Genomic DNA, 16,924 nt, shown 5'->3' on the forward strand with positions numbered 1-16,924 from the left:
ATAAAGCCATGGTATTATGACAATAAAGTCGTAGTTTTATAAAACCTCATAATTTAACAGAAATAATGTCATACTTTTATGACATTAAAGTCATCATATTTTGACAATAAAGGCATAATATTACAAGCATAACGTTGTATTTTAAAAATGGGGGAAAAATATCATAATTTATCAGAATAAATTCGTACCTACTCGTCGCATTATGGAGAACATTTTGTGAAGTTATACTTTCAATTACTGCTTCGCTTGTTGCATTCACTGTAACTGGAAACTCTGTCAAGCAGGCTTATGGCTTACAATTTCTAAATTATGACTTTTTATCACACTATTGCGAATTTATTTTCAAAATATTACGACTTTTAATCTCAAAGTATGGCATTATTTTTTGTTAAATTATGAGGTTGTTTTTTTAAACTACAACTTTATTCTCATAATATTATGACTTTAATCTCATTAAAGTACAACATTATTTTTGTAAAATTATGGTTGAATCCCAATTCACCCCTTGGCCCCTCCCCCTTACCCCTCCCCCTTCATTTTGCGTGTACGCGTGCAGGGGTAGTCTTGTCCCGATTTTCAATTAGACGGAGGTGAAGGGCTAAGGTAGAGGGCAGTATAGCCCTCAAAACGGAGATTTTCTAGGACCACACTATGAACAGAGAGGTAGGAGAAATTTCCCATAATTCTGTTCGAATCATTGGCACGATGGAGGTAAACGCAGCCGAAAAGTGCAGCGGTGTGATGAAAAAACACATAAATGTACATATTTTCTTCATAAACAACTCTGACTGTTTGATGACATTTCAGTGTGTTCTAGATCGCATTTCTGCAGTTTATAGTTGATAGACGTAAAAAGACGACCAAAGCTCATGGAACACAGACGGTTCCAGCTTCTGACAGTACGGTGAATACTTTCAGAAACAAAGTTTTCACGTCTGTTTATAACGGCATCGACAACCGCTGATGACGTAACAGGTCTGGAAGGGTTGTCCCATTTCATAGGAGGATGTTTCAACCCCTAACCCATGCAGCTCCATTTCAATGGGTAGTGCCAAGGGGGAGGGCCGAGGGGGAGGGGCCAAGGGGGAGGGGCCAAGGGGGAGAGGGAGGGCTAAGGGGTGAATTGGGATTGGGCCTATGAATTTTTTTTTAAAGTATGACTTTATTCTCAAAATGTTGTGACTGTTGTCTTAAATTTATGACTCTTTTGTGTTAAACTTTATTCTCAAAAAATTACAGGTTTTATCTTGATATTTTATGACTTTATTTTCATAGTGACAAGTGTTTTTGTTATATCAATAATAATAATAATAATAATAATAATATAATATAATAATAATATGATTAACACACACACATATATATATATATATACAGGGTGGGGAAGCAAATGTACACTGAACATTTAGTTGTTTTTTCTCAGCAGACACTACGTCAGTTGTTTTGAACCCAAACATATACTGATGTCATAATCATACCTAACACTATTATCCATACCTTTTCACAAACTTTGCCCATATGAGTAATCAGGAAAGCAAACGTCAAAGAGTGTGTGATTTGCTGAATGCACTCGTCACACCAAAGGAGATTTCCAAAATAGTTGGAGTGTCCATAAAGACTGTTTAGAATGGAAAGAAGAGAATGACTATGAGCAAAACTATTACCAGAAAGTCTGGAAGATACTATTAAAGAAATGGGAGAAGTTGTCACCCCAATATTTGAGGAACACTTGCACAAGTTTCAGGAAGCGTGTGAAGGCAGTTATTGAGAAAGAAGGAGGACACATAGAATAAAACATTTTCTATTATGGACATTTTCTTGTGGCAAATAAATTCTCATGACTTTCAATAAACTAATTGGTCATACACTGTCTTTCAATCCCTGCCTCAAAATATTGTACATTTTGCTTCCCCACCCTGTACATATATATCACCTTTCATGGTACCCAAGGTCTCTTGACAAAGTAAAAACAAGGTCAGGGTGAAGGTTTCTTTCCCCTTCACATACAGCATGTGGTTGGAAACATGTTGAATTCATTTGTATAAAGAAAATCATCCTCTTCCTTATAATCCAATGGTGTAAATTGGCTCTGTGTTCAAATTGAAGCTAATTTACTGTCAGATCAGAGGATTAACTTTGGATATTACTGCAGCAACAACATATCTATACAAAGGTCAGTCGTATCATAGCACTTTAATTAATTACAGCCTTTAATTTACTTTTTGACAGTGTGATAATAGATGTCTTTAACTTTTTGAACTGACAGATGCACTTATTGGGCGTAAACTTATCCAGGATTGTGTTTGTGGAGACTTTATACATCCTTCGTAAGTCTATGTGAACTAGGGCTGGGCGATATGGAAAAAAATCCTATCACAATATTTTTTTTTTATATCAGATGATATAGATATGTATCAAGATGTAAATCAAATCTTTATTTTTGTGAAGCTTAAATGTTCTGTTACTCATAAGTCAGTTGTGAAGACATCAGAAGGTTATATTTGATTTCAATATGACTTATTTTCTGTCAGAGGCAGAACATGACAGATGTGCTGAAGAACATTATGCAACTGTTTAAACAAATAAGCGAACAATGCATCATTGCATCACACTCTATAGACCTGTTTAAATACAGAGCTGTACTTCTGTATGTTTTTGCTTATCTGTGTTTGATATTTGTCCAATCTGAGTGTTGTAGTGTGTGTGGAAGGGGTTCATGGCTGTGTGAGATAAATCTGGTGCCATTTCACTGAGTAGAAGCAAAGTTATTGAATTGTAATATGTAGAAATTTTCAAAGCACTTTGCAGACGCTCCCTAAACTCCTGCTCATTAACTGGCTCAACAATCGAGGCAATACCGTCTACTGATGGTTATGGACCGTCTGTTTGGATGAAAATGGGGTTGTAGAGCCGTCATCTGTGTCTCCATGATTATTAAGTGATGATCTATTGAGCTGCGAAGTGTGAATCTGTGACTCTCTTTAGTGCAGTGAGTGTTTGCATTCTTCACATAGGCTACATGTTCTGTTTTGTTTTGTTTTTTTTCATGTTCAGTAACCTGGTCGCCTGAGTTCTCTGTCACATTTTCTTCTGAGGGAACACTCATTATCTCCCACAGCAGCCCAAACATTAGCACATATACTGCAGCCGCTCTTACACACTGTAAAAAAAAAATCTGTAATTTAACAGAATTTTCACTGTTTATTTGACAGATTTTTCCTGTATTTTTAAGAAACAGGAAAATATCAATGAAATGACAAAAACAGACTGTGATTTTACATGTCAAATGGAAAATAACACGAAAAAACTGTAACTGTGAATAACCATAAAACTTCCATTTTTTAAAAGATTTTTTTTTCTTTTTTCACAGAAAAATACAGTTAAAATACATTTGCAAATGTATCATAATTTCACAAAAATGTATTCTATTCATGAGATTAAACTGTTAATTTAAAGTTTAATGCTGTAAAAATACATAAATAAATAAAACAAGATAAATTACTGACAGTTAACGGTAACAGAAGTATTAGTTCTGTCAGTTGAACCAGACTTGTTTGTTCATTGACAAATATCTTCTGTAATTACAGGAGGTTTCACAACACAAATGTTGAATAAATGTATTTTTGTGAATGTATAACATGTATAAGCACTGATAAACTGTCCAAATACAGTTTTTATCAGTGGATTGGACAACTGAGTCTCACTGAAAATTATATATATATATATATATATATATATATATATAATATATATATATATATATATATATATATAATATATATATTTATAGGGAATTGGATTGTTTTAATGCATGTAAATATTCTTTATTAAACATTAAAAAGTCAAAAAAATGTAAAATCTCCTGTAAAGTTAGAGCAAAAAAACTGTATTTTAATTATGGAAAATTCCATATTTTTATGAGATGGTTATTTTCCGTTATTTTCCAGTGTTTTTCAGCACCCCCTGCTGCTGGAATATTACCTTTTTTTTTTTTTTTTTTTTTTTACAGGTTTTTGTTTTTTTTTTTTACAGTGTGTATATAAAGATGGACATCATCACTATTACCTCGTGTCTGAAAATGAAGATAAAATGTTGTGGCAGGAAAGAACCTGAAACAGACCCCCCTGTCCCTGTGGTGTTCCCTGAACTGATGTGGTAGAACAGACGTGGTCTTCCTCCCATTTGTTTCCATTCTATAGTGGTTGCATCCAGTGTTAAAGTGCATTACTGGGCTTCATGTCCCCTTAATTAAAATTCCAGAATTGAAAAATGTACCAGCTCTGAAGAGATACTTAACATTTTGATGCACATTCTGTGGATGTATCTGCACCGTACGTCACACATTGAACCTTTTAAAGCGATGGGATTACTGTCTGAAAATGCTATGGAGGAAAAAAAGTCAAAGGATGGCTTTTTTTCCTTTTAATAATAATCAGAAATAGCAGCATCATCTCCTTTCATCCCATGTGTTGTGTCACTGAAGACACTCTTGTGGCAGGCTGCTGATGGATCCCACAGGGATTGGAAAGTAAGGCAATCAAATGCTTCTATCTGTACACTTCAAGTATTTAGAGGATGTGACACTGGGTGATTGGTGGAGGCACCCTGCTGTGAGCTTGGACTGAATAATGACACTGGATCAGGGGTCGTGACCAAAGGCCACTGTGGGCTAATAACATCCCCTAGAGCAGGGTGTCAAACATGCGGCCCGGGGACCAAATCCAGCCCGCCAAAGGTTCCAATCCGACCCCTGGGATGAATTTACAAAGTGCAAATTAGGGCATCGAACTCAAAATAATATCGTAATACCTATAATAATGACAACACCAACTTTTTCCTTTGATTTAGTGCAAAAACATTAACCCCTTCATGCATGAATTATGAGACATTAATCAAGATTTTTTTTTTTTATTCCTCTTTTTGTTGTTATTTTTGTTTATTTTATGACCCTATTTTTCATGGAGTTGCAAAAATGTCCACCAAGCTGGACACAATGTGTTTAATTTTTGAAGCAAAGAAACATGTATTTACTGATAGTGTGAAAACTATGAAATAAAAAATCAAATGCTGCTAATTTGATGTTTCCTCACATTTTAACATACACTACAAACAAAAGGTTGTGGATATTTTAAATTTTTGGGCTATTTTCGTCAGTTGGGATTCTTGCACAATGCTTTTTACTTTTTTGTGTGTGAATTGAATTGAAACACTTTTTTTTTTTTTAATCACCAGACATAGTTTTATTCACAAATGGCAAAAATGACAAAAAAAAAGACCAAAAAAAGAAATATCCTTAACTTTTTGTTTGTAGTGTACTCTAATACTAGTCATTACTCACTTCATGGACATAATATGCCCCAAAAAAAAAACAACACAAAAAAACCCAACTTTTGTTGTTAATTACAGCCCAATAACAATAACGAGGAATTGACTTACATTTTAAACATGTTAGATCAGCTTTATCAAGAACAGCAAAATTACAGTAATGTTTTCAATGTCAGTGTTTGGGACGATGCATGAGCGTCCACTGTGTCGGCTGATATGGAACTAAAACAAAAACAATCCATGAACATACAAGAGAACAGCTGGAGAAGAACTGTCCACTGGAGTGACCAGTATGCATGAAAGGGTTAAATTATGAAAATATTTACATTAACAAACTCTCCTTTAACAATAAAATGTGAATAACCTGAACAAATATGAACAACCTGAAATGTCTAAAGAAAATTCAGTGCAATTTTAACAATATCTGCCTGTTACTGAATGTTTTGTGCCTTTGTAGATCGGCTTTGTAATGCACATGTAGAAATGATAAGTTGAGGCAGAATATTGATAAGACTGTACGTATATTTCTTAACCAATTCCATTTTTTCAGGTTATTACTGGTCCGGCCCACTGCAGATTAAATCGGGCTGAATGTGGAACCTAGAAGAACATGAGTTTGACCGCCTGGCCTAGAGAGTAGAGACACATAAACAGACAGTACATGATGATTAGCACAGCAGGTAGACAACATGCTGCAGGTTGGATCAACCACAGCATGCATGCACGTGGAGCATACGGGTATATTTTAGATATGTAGCACAGACATTTGTGGAATATTTAAGGCGATGCAAAATTGTCTTCAATCAAGAATTTCAGTGACAACTGAGGAAGTAAATCCACCAATTACTGTGAGTCTGTTTACACATACACACACACACACACACACACACACACACACACCAATATTCTGATCATTTTCCGATTTCTGTAGTTATCAGATTATTCTAGTGATCATGTAAACAGGATAATCTGACAGGTTTTATCTGGTAACGACAGTAATCTGATTATGAGAAATCAGATTAACACACCTAGATTTCCCCCCCTATACTCCACGTCTTCACACATGTATTCAGGTTAATCTGATTCCTTTTGTTTTATTTACATCTGTGCATATGTTAAAAAACCCCAAAAACTATCAACAGAAGTCGTGCAGTGACAGCATGAACCAAAGCAAACACTAAACAAACAATGAATGAAATAAAGGATAGCAGCAACATGTGACCTATTTTGTAGTCTTATTAGCTCCTCCCACATTAGGACAGCTAACGCTGACACCATAGGCGTTGCCATGGTCAACAAGACAAGACCAGATGTTTTGAAAATGACATGGGTGTACGTCTTATGTCATAACATACGTACGTACTCCGAAAGAAATCAAATAATGGACTGAAACATGTAAACCAGGGTTTTTCCATTATTGCATTTCTGAAGTGCATGTAAACGTGTGGCATCTGATTACAACAATTATCGGCTCACTGCCAGATACTGGATTTTCATGGTCATGTAAAAGAACTCACTGTCGACATGTGCAAAGGATATTATGTTTGTTCTCATCCAAACGGTATGCCTAAACCATGCTGAGGCTCTGTCTTTCACCCTGCAGCTCCAGGAGGAGCAGGAAAAGGCGCTGGAGAAAATGGACAGTCTTTCCAAAGTGTGACAGTACTAATTAAAAAAGGCTGAAGCTGTATGCATGTTTATGTTTATACTGCCATCCCCAGACTCACTTTTTTGTTCTTGTTCTGTAAAAATTAAAATGCTTACAAATAAAAAGTGTCAAAAAAAGGTAATTACTCAAAAAAAATTCTATAATAGTGTGAGAACTGTAGCTAAAAATTCACAGGTGAAACCGCGTTTTTCAACCGTACCCAGTCCCCCCTACGCTAATATCCGATTTTATCTCCATTGACGTCAAATAACAACAGGGTTTCTCCAAACTATGAATATGCATCAGATTCTCATGTAACATCATTGTGTGCATGACGACATCCGTATTGTGTGTTCTGCTGTTCCACACAAAAGCAGCCCTTGTCCTCCACCTGCTATTAAAGCTCATGCATATGACGCACACACTGCTGGAGAAAGAGTAAGGACAGAGTTAAGTGACGAGGACAGGGAAGATGGGTGCAGTTTTTGAAAGATATTACTCATCTAATGAATATGAGGGCTCTGTTTTCATCACATCTTCAATTTAAAAAAACATAACAGTCAGTGAAGCACACATCTATTGGTGGTACTGAGTCATAGTTTTAGTCTAATGAGTCTTTGTTTGACAGAGATGAGGTGAGATATTAATTAACCCAACCAATAACATTTCTAATAAGTTTTGAATGAACGAATGAATTTGTTTTTGGTTTTACATCAGTCATTGTACTCAGCACATCAGTCATAATAAACATAAAAAACAAAAAAGGAATAGGCAAGGAGCAAAAGCTTATTTTTGTGCCTATCCTTGTCAACTAATACTCTGCATACATTAACTTAAATGTGTACAGCATGGATCTGCAAGCTTTACAATTTAAAGAGCCATGTTTGACATGAAAAAGAAGAAAAATGTGACCAGAGCCATCAAAATGTTTTACCATGAGGCGGCTGTTCTTCTGTGGCCTATTTGTGGTTAGTTTATTAACTTACTTTGTATTTCCACTACAGTAATGCAATGTTTGGTGCATTTATGAAATTATACAACTACAATAAAGAAAACATTCAAGATTTGTACCATTTTTTAATGATGTATACTATTTCCAAAGCAAAATTACATTGTGTAATGGATAAAAAGCTCAACTTTCATGCATATGGGCTGACTTTTAAACAGCCAAACTACTAACAAATGTGAATTTAGTATCTTGTATTAAATTTGGCAAGAAAATAATGTAGTATGATATAGATTTTGGTATATTTGCTGTGAAAAAAATATTGTATTCTGTAAAGTCTGCACATTTTTGCAGATGGACAATGTTAGAATTGATTTAGGCCTATAACTGTTAAAAAGTTATGGTTCATTCAGTTCATTTCAAAATGCTCCTTATGTTTTTGACTAGGTGAGCCATAGGTTGCAGACCCCTGGTGTACAGCATCGACCATTCACACCATAATAATAATGCATAAAATAAAAAAAAATCAACAACAAAACACATCTACCATCTCAATTCAATATTTCTGAATAATTTAAACTTAAAGTACTGTACTTTCTGGGCTATAAGTCATACCTGACTGTAAGCCACAGGTGTCCACATTATGACATGAGATATTTCCACAGACAGATGATTTAAGTATTTCTTTCCATCCCTTCACTGCTTTTGTCCAAACAGTGTGTGTACCGTCAGTAAACGTCAGGAACAGGCTGGTTCACAAACCCACAACAGTCACTGGTCTGTGTCTTCCTCTTCTTCTGCTCATTAAACCACTGCAGTCGTCTTCTTCAGTGTTCTTCAGTTGAACATCCTCAAAGGCTCCATCACACTCCTTCTACGTCTCTCCTCCGTTGTTGCTCAATGGCACTTCGGTGCTACAGCTCTATTTCCTTCTTTACAGACACATCCATTGGTTTTAACTTCAAAGCTGCAAAATCTGCATTTCTTGGTGTGTTTTCCATGATGAGGGTTTGTGCATGACACAAAATGACTGTTCATAGTTCAGATTCAAACTCCTCCTCTTCATCAGCTCTTCCTCCTGTCTGTCTCACTTTTGCACTTCCTGTTAGAGCGCCCCCTGGAGGACGTTAGCCTGTATAAATCTATACTGGAGCTGCATCGCTGTATAAGCTGCAGGGTTCAAAACCAGAAAAAAGTAGCAGCTTATAGTCCAGAAAGTATGGTGCTCTTTTTTTTTTTTTTTTTTAACTTCGCCAAAGGAGTGGATAACTTAAATGCATCATAAGGTCCATCCCATAATTTCACACCCACAATCCCAATTCATCTAGACTTCACATCTGCCCTCACTTTAATCCACTCACACATATGAAAATCTGTGAAATTCAAATTACTCTGTCTTAATTCCAAGAAACCACGACTGGTCTTTGAGACAGTACTGTTTTTATCCTTCATGTTCCATAGACCTGTTTAGAAACAGTCCTTTAGACCTCTTTTTAAGAATAGAATAGAATAGATAGAATAGAATAGATAGAATAGAATAGATGATAGAATTGCCTTCATGTCATTTGACAGTACAAAGTACATCAAATGAAACTGAGTTCAATGATTAGGGACATGGGGCCGCTGCTCCTACTAGAGCTACCACAAAACCCTTTTCTTCTAAAAATTGCAGCGAAGAACAGAAGATAATGCAAAGCACAAGTATAACATCATACAGTTTTCACACAGTACATGTGGACACATGCTGGAAATGTTTCATGGATTTGAGAGGAAACTGGGGGACAGTATGAACATTAAAGGCAGACAGCAGAAGTGATGATGTGGGGGTAGGGAAGATGCATGTATGTGATATGTACTTGTGGAAAGTGTATGCAAAGATAAAGACTCCAGTGGGTCATTCTGTCCTTTCACTTAAATATACTGATGTTTGTACTTTCCTTTATCTCCTGTTCTAGATTGTTCCACAGCTTGTTCTGCTCATACTTCTCATCGTTGCTCTTACTTTATGTTTTTTAAGTTCAGCTCTCCCCTTAGATTGTATCCTCCTTCTCTTTCAGTGAACATTCCCTGAATATTTTTTGTCAGTAAATTATTTCTTGCTCTGTACATTATCTGCGCTGTTTTCAACTGAACCAAATCCATGAATGTCAATGTGTGTGACTTTCTAAATAGTGGGTTTGTGTGTTCTCTGTGTTACGGCTGGGGGCCGTTGGTTGTTTTTTTCCTTGTCTCCACCTTCCATTTGGGCCGACTGGAAACACCTGCAGCTAATTGACCTGCCTCTAAAAGCCTGGAGCTCCAACCATGAAGACCAGTGGGTCCATCGCTGCAGTTTGCTCTTTGTTTGATTCAGCTCATGTTCATTTTTTGAGTCATTTTGCCCGTGTACAGTTTTTCTTTTTGTATAATAAATTTCCAGTCTTTTTTTTACAAGCGAACTGCTCTCCACGTTTTTCTTTGCTGTCTCCCAGAACATCTTTTTCATTCTTTTAGTTTTTGTTACGTGTCGGCACCCTAGACCTCCTGGCATGTAACATCTGTATCCTGCTTTGTTAATTGTCCTTCTTGCTCTTTTCTGTAGTCCACATATGGGCTGTTGAGTGTTTTAGTAGATGTTTCCCCAGACCTCTGCACAATAGGATAGATATGGTAAAAATAATGAAGAAAATAGAATGTGCAATGGTTTAGGATCCAGTATGTGACTTATTTTACTCAGAAGTGCAGTGCATTTTGCCAGCTTTGTTCTTTCCTCTAAAGATCCTCCTTGTGTGTGTGTTCATGTCTTGTACAGGGCGTTGGTGGTGACCCACACATGGCCATTGCTCTGCCTCCTGAATCAAAACTGACCAAAGAGAAGAAGAGGAGCCTTCGCCTCCGCTCACAGACGCAGATGAGATGACCATCAGGATAGGTAGACCTGGACCCCTTTCAGGCAAGCCTCCCTTCATATACCACAACACTGAATCATCCCAAAACCACCATAGCATCCACAGACGTACAAGCTACTGAAAGCAAAAACAGTGGTGGTGCACGAGCACAAATGCCTGAGGAACGACTGGTGTAAAGGCCTCCTCTGTGAAACCATCCACAGTTCTTCTTTGATGGCTTCTTTCACTAGTTCTTCAACTTCCACATGGGCTGTGTTTTCCATTTTAGCAATTCTGTCTCTCTCTTGTGTTTCTTATTATTCCTACTGACTATTCTAACTTTGAATTGTGATTCCTATCAGCATGATCCTGTTGGAATTTCCTTGGCTTTGTGGGTCCTTTATAATCATATAATCATCACATCAGTGGTGGCGTGTGGTCTGAAGAACAGGGGAAGCACAAGTAGCATTTTTCCAAATCACAAACATATGATTTGTATGTGAATTCCACCCTCCTTTAGGAAATGAATAATTACCCTATCATACCCAGGGTTCTCGCTAGCGTCATTGAACGCTGGGGCCCCCCAGGGACAGCATTGGGGATCTGACCTGCGACGCCGTCTTCCCACCAACGTAGCGGTGTTTTTTTGTGTGTATTCTGCTTGTGTGTACAGCTGTAGCTCTGCAGATAGATAACAGGTTTACCAAGAAAAGCCGGACGCCCAAAACTTCTGTCCAAAGCTTTTACTGCAGACTTCAGTGTGAAACTGCAACATACAAACAAACATGTCTGAGTTCTGTTCTTTGTTACAGCACATTAACATAGCATTATGCATTCAAATGAATGAGAAAAGACCGCTAGCTCGATGCTAACATAAATGAGAAAATCCATAGACATGCTAACGATTAGCATCTTCAGATCAACTTAAGATTTTTGTGTATTGTTTATTGTTCATTCGCATGTATACAAGACAATAAAACACAATAATAATAACAGTAAAAGACATGCCAGGGAAGCCAAAAACCAAAGTGGTTTATCGTGGGCCTCCCCAAAGACTTGAAATAAAAAAAGTATTTGCAGTGTCTTATAATGATATACAATCATAAGCAAACAAAATTAATGAAATGAAGGAAATAAGTCAAAAACAAGTATAACAAAAAATAACTAAATGCATCGTAAGCAGTGCACGTAGAAATAAATAGAATCGACAAAACTATGAAATGATTTGCAACGTCTTTTAATCTAAGAACAGAAGTTTCCATCACAGACAGGTGTGACTGTTCATTAACACAACAGCTGAACATCAAATACTCACACACAAACGTTCTTTGTGTCCACACAACACAATGACACACACGTGTCTGCTACTTCCTTCCATGTCTGAACTGACTACGGTAACACCCAAAGGACAAAACACACACCACTGACACTGATTCCACCACCGAGGGCCCCCTGTGACTGCTGAACAACACAACATCACAGTGTGTGTGTGTGTGTGTGTGTGTGTGTGTGTGATGGTCCAGTGTAATGAGAACCAGATTTGAATGTGAATAAATCTATTCCTTTGTTTTGGCTCAAAGCGCTGCAGACAGGAAATGACAACAATAGAAGCCACGCCCCTTTGTGTGCCTTGGTGTTGTCTGACCCCGCCCACCAACATCACTTGCCTTACGCTCATTGGCTGACGATGAGACTTCAATCAATTTATCTGATTTAACGGACCCATCACCTGTGGAAAATTAGATCTAAACTTTAGCCTGTGTGTGTGTGTGTGTGTGTGTGTGTGTGTGTGTGTGTGTGTGTGCCGCTCCCATTATCACTAATTTCATGCGAGTGAATATTTTTCTACAATCATATCTGCGTCGAAGTAATATTGCATGGTTTTTTGGCTTCATTGCTCTAACTCTGCCCCTCAGAATGCAGGAGATAGTGTTTCACAGTTAGACATTTAAACATTTTCCAGAGGAGGATGTCCCCGACCCCTACAAAACTCACACCATGTACACATGGTGCCCCTACGCTGTGAAAAAATCCTAGTGTGAACCCTGATACCAAAACAGACTCTTCTCCAGACTCTTCAGCGATTTTATTTGAATTCATCCGTTCAGTGATTCTGAGAAGAGTTCTTCTCCAAACAGACCCTGCTGCTAAGTGATGAAGCTCTAGCTGTGGTGAACAACACGTACGAGGACTACCAGGCACAAAAACCTCCCATCTCCGTTTTATCAAATCACGGGCGAAAGCCACGAGTCCTGTCATTTCGTCGGTCCTCGGGGTTTTTCCAGACCCCCCCACTCTATTCATCCTTACTGACATGATGAGGAAATGACACGTCTGAGTCTGGGAAATGACTTCTTTTATGTATTTTGTCCAATAATGACGGACTAGATTTTTCAAACGCTCCCCCTTCCTGCTTCAGTGGATTTGATGTGAGAGCAGCCTCTGCTTTAAGGTGAGAAATCCTTTGGAACCATCATGCTTTACAAGAAATTACTTCAAAAAGGCGAATAAGTACAGATTAAAAAATATAGAATTCATGGGGAAACAGCTTTCATGAGAATAAATCCCCTGACACTATCCACATTTCTTTTCGGCTTAAATTCTGGGACAAGCGTTGCTTCCTTTTTGGTTTCAGAGCAGCTGCATCTGCATCACACTCATCCTGCCACAGACTGCTGGCATTCTGACTGAAGTCAATCATGATGGTGCAGCGGCTAGGATCCTGCATGGACTGCTTCTGCTTGAAGGAGGCAGATGGCTTGTTCTTGATGAAGCTGTGGGTCTGGATGTAAGGGATGCTGGTGGCTAAAGCTGAGAGAAGCTGTGAGACTGTTCCAGTCTGGAGGAACTCAGCTGTGGCTCCATTCATACGGTACCAGCCGACAGACTGTTCAAACTGAGTCCCATCAATATCCTGCGAGAACTACCCTTTCATCTCAATTAAGAGGAAATATTTTCCAGAGAATGTAATATTCATGTATACTAAATCCATTTGAAGACAATAGAATATCATAAGTATTAATCTGAAAAGTTAAATCTATAGAAAGTGAAAGAAAAAAATCCTTCACATGCAGCTGTTTCATGTCCAGACCTATTTTTGGTTATGTAGGGAAAAAAATAAATCTGTTTTTTAGATTAGTGACAAAATAATCTTAAACTCCAATGAAGCCATGCTTAAACAGAGGGTTAAATGCTTACTTTCAGAAATTTCCATTGGTTTAGCTCATTTGATTAATTAGTAATTAAAAAAAAAAAAAAAAAAACGTGTGAAATTCCCGACATAACTGGCACCATGTGGTATTAAAATGCTTAAAATTGCAATTCACACCAATTTTTCAGACAAAATGATTTTTATAATGATAAAAGGGTGTGTAAAAGGTCACAAAACTAGATTGAAAACAGAATATATGAGATTTCAAATTATAGCAGTGATAAGTTCTGTTCTTATTCATTCTTAGAGAAGTTTCTGAGGGACTGAATTTAGTTCATATCAAAAGTTCCGTAATTTCCTTGAAAATCCTTTTTAGCAAAAATTTTAATGGATTTAGAAACTTAAGATGTTATACTATTGAACTACAAAAAGTTTGAAGTCATTATCTCAGTTCTAATGTTTTGATTCAAAGTCAATAGGCGCATGACTTGACCCATATTTAGTTAGTGTGTGTAAATTGTGTTTCCCCTGTGGAAAAATGGTGTAGTCTGGTCACATGCACAGTGCATTTTGGACATATGTAGGTCATTTAGTGTTGGATGTGGGCTGGTGAAAGCTGTGTTTGTTTGATGCTCTGAAGAAAATAAAAGGAATTTGTATTTTTTGCTAAAGTCCTGGGTCCGTGCTCCTTTTTAAATGCGCCTTGACCGCTTGAGCTATCACATGATCCCAACAGGATCTAATGTTCTATCACAAAATGTTCCTGTGTTCAAACTGAAATGATGTTTTCCAGACATTCCAGTTTCAGATCCTGTTCAAATGTTCAGATTCTATTAGTTCACAACTAACATCAGAACAGGATTTGAGTTCAATCCCAACAAAAGAACAAACATTGTTTAATAAAAGAGTGTGAAATAGTAACGAATAAAATAAACAAAAAAAACATAAATGAACCTCCACAATATCTGCATCTGAATAAATACCTAAAAATATCGATACAGTATTGTGAAGTGAATATCGCGATATATTGCAGAACCGATATTTTCGTACACCCTACGTAGGAGATTTATGTTTATGCATTTGGCAGACGCTTTTTTCCAAAGCGACTTACAGGGGAAAACCAATCAAATCACTCAATCAATCAAATTTTATTTATATAGCGCCAGATCACAACAAAAAAAGTTCTCTCATGACATTTTATATATAGAGTTGGTCCAAACCAGACTGAAGCCAATTTACAGAAACCAACAGAATCGTCCAGGAGCAAACACTAGTGATGGAGACAGTGGAAGGAAAAAGTACCTTTAACAGCAGAAACCTGGAGCAGAGCCAGACTGAGGAGGAGGACGAGTGACAGGACCAGCTGGGTTAAAGAGAGAGAGGAAAGAAGAGAGAGCGATAGAGATAGAGACTGGGGAGAGGGGGAAAGGGGGGAGTAGGGGGAGACACATGGAGGCAGTTGAGGATAAGTGAGTGGTGATGATGAAGGCAGGAAGAGGCAGGACCACCGCAGCAGGTCCAGAGATAATCCTGGGAAAATCTGTGATAATCCTGGGAAAAACTTATTAAAATATTTCAAATGGAATGTCTGCCAGCGCTAGGACAGGAGGTGCTCCTGGAAGAGCTGGGTCTGCAGGAGCTTCTTGAAGATAGGCAGGGACGCCTCATTTAATATTTGAAGCTTCTCCAGAAATCAAAGTTTGTCGAAGGTTGTTTTAAAGCTGCTCCATTCTGGTCAGAAAATGTAGCCTGGTCACAAACTCAATGGCACTTTTTCAACAGTAATCTCCCACAGTGTCTAGAAGGGAAATGAATGTACATATGAGCCTTCACATACCAGCAGTGAAGGTTAGAAGTGGAAGCATCCTTTTCAGGAGATGTTTGTTTAGATGAATGGAGTCACATGGTCGGAGATCCTGGCAGTGAATCTGAAGCCACTTCAGTTGGAGACGCAGATGTGTCCTCCAACAGGACAAAAAGTCAAAACAGAATGTAAAGAATTTGTTCCAGATGGAGAAGATGAAGCTGTTCCACTGTCACACAAACACTGGAGGTATAAGCAACTGAAACTCAGAGTGACCAGATGTATTTATTTAACCCAGGGCTGTCAAACTCATTTCAGTTCAGTTCCACTTTCACCCCAACATGATCTGCAGTGGGCCGGACCAGTGACAGAATACCAGTGAAAAAGGAAAATTACATTATGATAATGTTTACATCTACAGCATTTCATTTAAAATCTGAACAACTTGAAATGTCTTAAGTAAAATACATGCAATTTTAATAATATTCTGCCTCAGTTTATGGGTTTATCATTTACACATGTGCGTTACAACTTACATTACAATTACAAATACACCAAACATGTAGTACCAAGTAAATATTGGTGAAATTGTATTTATTTTTCTTAAGACATTTCAGGTTGTTCATATTTTTTGTAAAAAGACAGTTTGTTAAAGTAAACATTTTCATGTAATTTACTTTTTACTAAAACAGGAAAATCTGCAGTTGTCATTATTTATACATTATTGTGACACTATTTTGACTGATCTGACCCAGTTGAGATCTGTATGTAGAACCTGAATGAAAATGATTTTTACACCACTGATTGTTCATATCTTCAGTGTAATTTTTGCATTTCACTAATTCATCCTGTGGGCCAGATTGCACCCTTTGGCGGGCCGGATTTGGCCCCCGGGACGCATGTTTGACACCTGTGGTCTAAAGAAAATTAAGCACAGTTTTAATAATTTTTTCTGCCTGTTCCTCAGTGTTTAGTGTCTTTGTAGAACTGATCCAGAATGCACATGTAGAAATGATAAGTTGAGGAATAATATTGTTAAAATTGCACTAAATTTTCTTACGTTTTTTAATTTAAATTTCAGGTTTTTCTTTTTTCTTTTTTTTTTTTGGATAGTTTATAAAAGTAAGTTTTTCATAATTTAATGTTTGTTTTTTTTTACACTAAAACAAAGACAAAAATTTGC

Source organism: Sphaeramia orbicularis, chromosome 19 (genome assembly GCF_902148855.1).
Source record: "Sphaeramia orbicularis chromosome 19, fSphaOr1.1, whole genome shotgun sequence".
In the NCBI taxonomy this organism is placed as follows: Eukaryota; Metazoa; Chordata; class Actinopteri; order Kurtiformes; family Apogonidae; genus Sphaeramia; species Sphaeramia orbicularis.